Genomic DNA, 5,000 nt, shown 5'->3' with positions numbered 1-5,000 from the left:
CATGTCTTCTTGGGATTTGTGGTACAAAGGGAAGAGGAAACCACTCACTCTGGACTTCAAGAAAGCTGATTTCAGTAAACTAAGGGAAATGTTGGGTGATCAAAAATGCTCAAAGGTAAGAGAACTCATTACACATGGGAATTTCTTAAAGGTGAGATACTGAAGGCACAGTTGCAAACAATTCCAAGGGGGAGAAAAAGTACAAGGTGTCCAAAGAAGCCAGCATAGATGTACAAAGAACTTTCAAATGAGATGAGATTTTAAAGAGCCATGTGTAAGAAATGGAAGAAAGGAGTAACCATCAAAGAGGAATAAAGATAAAGAGTCAATACCTGCAGAGAAAAGTTGGAAAAGTTCAGAATGAGCTCAGACTAGCTGGAAAGGTTAAAAATAATAAAGGAGAGTTTGGCAATGTTCAGCACAAGAAGAACGAAGATCTGATGGGCCACCAAATAAAAAAGATGGTGGCATACTAATAGAAACAGAAAAGACCAAACTGTCTTCAATACCTTCTTTGCCTCAGTCTTCATCCAAAAGAAAACAGTGCTCTAACTGCTGAAAATAGAATAAATCATGCAGTAAAGGGACTACAGCTTAGAATGGATAAAGAGGTAGTAAAGGAATATTAGCTACTCTGAATGAATTCAGGTCTCTGGGGCTGGGTGAGCTGCATTCAACTATGCTAAAGGAACTTGAACATGGAGTGTCAGAGTCACTGTCAATAATCTTTGAAAATTCTTGGAGGACAGGAGAGGTCCCAACATATTGGAGGCATGCAAATATTGTCCTTAGCTTCAAAAAGATGAAAAAAAGAAAACCTGAACAACTACAAACGAGTCAGCTTGACACTGATACCAGGAAAGGTACTAGAACTGATCACTAAACTGTCTGTGCACACTTAGAAAAAGAACCAGCATGGATTCCTCAAAAACAAGTCATGCCAAATTAATCTTCTCTCTCTCTCTCTTTTCAGAGTTATAAGCATTCAGCCTTCTCTGTCAGAGAGCTCTGGTTCTATGGCAAACTGCAATTCCCAGGATTCCCTAGCCCTGAACCGGGGCAGTTAAAGCGGTCTCAAACTGGATTATTTCTGCAGTGTGTTTTGAACCTTAGCAGAGCACAAGCTAAACATGACTCAACAGTGTGATAAGCAGTCAAAAAAGCCAGTGCTATTCTGGGCTGCGCCAACAAAAGCATAGTGTTCCGACTGAAGGAAATAGTAGTGCCACTCTATTCTGCTTTGGCCAGACCTCCCCTGGGAATACTGTGTCCAGTTCTGGGCACCACAGTTCAATAAGGATATTGACAAGCTGGAACATGTCCTGAGTAGTGCAACCAACATGATCAAAGGTCTGGAAACCAAGCCTTGAATGACTTAGGGAGCTGAATGTGTTCAGCTTGAAGTGAAGACTGAGAGGTGGCATGATAGCTATGTTTAAATATCTGAAGGGAAGTCAGATGGAACGAGTTTGTTTTCTGCTGCTCCAGAGGCTAGAACCTCAATCAATGGATTCAAATTACAGGAAAACAGATTCTACCCTAATATTATGAAGATTTTTTTACTGTATTAAAGGATTGCAATAGCAAATCCCCTCTGAAAAACCTGTCATGAACACCCCATGATAGGTTCATAAGTCAGAAATGATTTGAAGGCACACAGAAACAAAATAACGGGCTCATTCACACTTATGGTTTTATACCGAGGAGTTCCGGATCTCTCTGGTGATGCAATACCAAAGTCCCCACTATGTTTACTGTGATCAGATTTCTCCATGGCATTTTAACCATATTGCCATTTACACGGCCATCATATCGATTTAAAATGGAGTCTCCATTTTGAACGCATTTGATCATTCTTGGGGTTTTTTATAATGTCAATCAAGTGATGCACATCTTCATCATTCTTCTACTGTTTACATTGTTGCTGATGTGACTCTGCTTCAATCGTTGTGGGTAGTTCGAATCCAAACACAAAAAGTGTATAAATGTATAAAAATGCCTTCCGATGATTAACTGAGGGAAATGGAGGCAGTGGTGGAAATACTGACCAGATTTATAGATCCGGTGGGAAGGCAAGACTAGGTGTGGTGTGTATCTTCTGCCCCTCTGCACATAACTCCTCTCTTCCTGTTTTGGAAGAATCAGTTCAGAGTGCTCCGAATCAAATCATCAGCACATTCTCATTTGCAGTGATCCACATGTTTTCAAAAGATGCAGAAAAGAATCCAGTATTGAATATATTGGCATAAGTGGGTTTTCAGGCAGCCCCCCCCCCCTGCAAACTGCACTGAGTGCACTCAGTGAAATATGAACACCATAGAAATAACCTGGTTTCCACATGGGGTTATTTTTAGTGTGAATGAGCCCAATGATAACTGTTCAACAGTGGAACAGATTGCCTTGGAGGGTTAAAGACTCTTGCCTCTGGAGGTGTTTAAATAGAGGTTGTATGGGCATCCCATTTTGGGAGAAGGATGGAATATAATCCATGAAATAAATAAATACTGTAGTTCAGAAGTGCTTTAAGTGTGCATTTCTGAATGACAGGAGGTTCCTAGATCTAAGACCATGTGGTTATTTTTTATTTTTTCTGGCAATGCAGATGGACAACTTTCTCTTTCTCAGCAATTAGATTCTGTAATTCTTTCATTTATAAGATTAGCAGAACAACTTAAAGTAAAAAAATTAATTTGTTTAAAACCACAGGCAATAAAAAAGGTAAACAAACTTTGTAGCAGAGCAGAAATTAGTCCAGTGATGAGTATCATTGATCTAATTTTCATAGTGTTTATTTATTTAATACATTTAACAATTCATTGGCTTTTCTGAGGGTATTTCACTGGGATGTTGCATACAGACAACATTAAGAGAACAATTCCCATGGGAAAATTGATGTAGTTACTTCTGCTTGGAACAATGTTCTGTGCTATATAAATGATCCCAGAATCTTATGTGTGCCAGTATAAACATTAGTAAATCATGAGTCAGCCACCATTCCCCACCAAGAGGTTATACTATAAATAAATGCATTGGCCCTTTTAGGTATTGCTGTGAAATCTAAGCCATGAATGATTCCATGCTATCCTTTCTCTAAATCATGACAGCTTATCACAATTTGTGTCTATGTGTGCAAAACCAAAATGTATGTTAATTTTAAAACAATCATCTCCCACCAGGTTTGTTCCCAAGCAGCTTTATTGGAAAATAATGTCAGTGTCAAGATAGGGTTATTTATCTTCATTCATTCAAAGCATTTATACCCGACTCTTTGGCAGGCAAGTCTATCAGAAGTGCTGAAGACCACAGTGGATTCTTAGAAAACATTTAGGACTTCATGGTACTGAACTAATAATGTTATGAGAGTGGTACAGTTTGCTTTCTTCATGCCCATAGTCATAGATTTCTCTTATTTATTAAAATAATTCTGTGGTACCTTTCACTTCAAGGCTTAATGCTTTTATTAAATCTTGAAATAAAATCCATATTGCTGTAGCATTTAATAATATATTATAAATAAAATGGCAAGGCAGAGCATTCAAATACTTTAGAGTCCAATTTAAAACAAGGTTTGGTCAACCCATGCATTTATAGGTAAATTACTATGAGGATAGTTTTATTTTTTATCACTCTTTTCCCTAGTGGACACTGTCACTGTAAAGTCTGTTCTGCATTTCTGGAATGGGGACTGGAAATAAATAGTGTATTGACTTTATCCACTTATCTAAGTCTTTCACAGAGTTGTTCCTATTGTGCTGTTTCCTAGGAGACATTTGCCTCTAAAGAAAGATTTTATACCTGCAGTGTGTGGACTTATTTGAAAGAGTCACTTCTATATTGCTACCTCCACTTCTTTTTCTTCTTCTTTCCCTTTCCCTCTCTACAAGGAAGCATAGACATTATCAGACAAGGGAAATTGGAAGTATAATCCAATGGCAATCCAAACGCAATCATGGGGTTTCACGTTATTGTGTGATAGAAAACCACACGCAATTTCGGGCAATGGCACACTATTTTGGGGCAATGGGAAGCCAGTTCAAACGCAATTCGCATTCATGTAGATTCGCTGAACTAGCGAATTCACATGAATGCGTTCTGGCCCCACTTTCTTTTCATTCAAAATTAAGAGAAATTTCTCCCATGTGATAAACTCCAATGTAGGTCAACCTGGAAGGAAAACTGTGCCATGTGGAATGAGGAGTAATACCAATAGACTTGGCCTATATTTACTGTGGAGACAGAGTTGTGTAGTGGTTTGAGCATTGGACTACGACTCTGGGGACCAGGGTTTGAATCCTGGCTTGGCCATATAAACCTACTAGATGACCCAGGGCAAGTTGCATTCTCAGAGGATAGCAATGGCAAACCACCTCTGAAGAAACATGCCAATAAAATGATAGGGTTGGCATAAGTCAGAAACAACTCAAAGGCACACAAACTTTACTGTATCTTGTACTACAACTGGAGACCATGTCTTTCTTTAAAATTATTTACCATAATCTAGCGTAAAGATAGGCTATGTGCTAGACATGGCTCAAATCCAGGTTGTTTAAATGACTGTATTTTCCCTTACAAACCAGCCCTTGCTCTGAGATTTAATAGGGAGAGCCTTCTCGCTGTGCCACCATTGTCACAAATACATTTGGTGGGAACATAGGAGAGGACCTTCTCAGCTCTGGAACTCCCTTCCCAGAGAAGTTAGACAGGTCCCCTCCCTACTTTCTTTTTGCAGACAAGCAAAGATTTTTCTATTCCAACAGGCATTTGAGGAGTGATCATATAAGCCCATCTTACACAATGTGCTAGATATTGCTAATTATTTTGCTGGTGTGTGGGTTTTAATGATATGTCTTTTATCCTGGTTTTAATTTTTTCTGATTGTTTAATTGTGTTTTAATTTTATATTTAGTGGATTTTAACACTGTTTTTAATTGTTGTAAGGCATTTTGAGTTTCAATGAAGGGGAAAAGGCAGGAAAGAAATAGTAGTAGTAGTAGTAGTAG

Source organism: Sceloporus undulatus, chromosome 3, assembly GCF_019175285.1.
Source record: "Sceloporus undulatus isolate JIND9_A2432 ecotype Alabama chromosome 3, SceUnd_v1.1, whole genome shotgun sequence".
Classification (NCBI taxonomy): domain Eukaryota; kingdom Metazoa; phylum Chordata; class Lepidosauria; order Squamata; family Phrynosomatidae; genus Sceloporus; species Sceloporus undulatus.
This window is presented reverse-complemented; position numbering follows the sequence as displayed.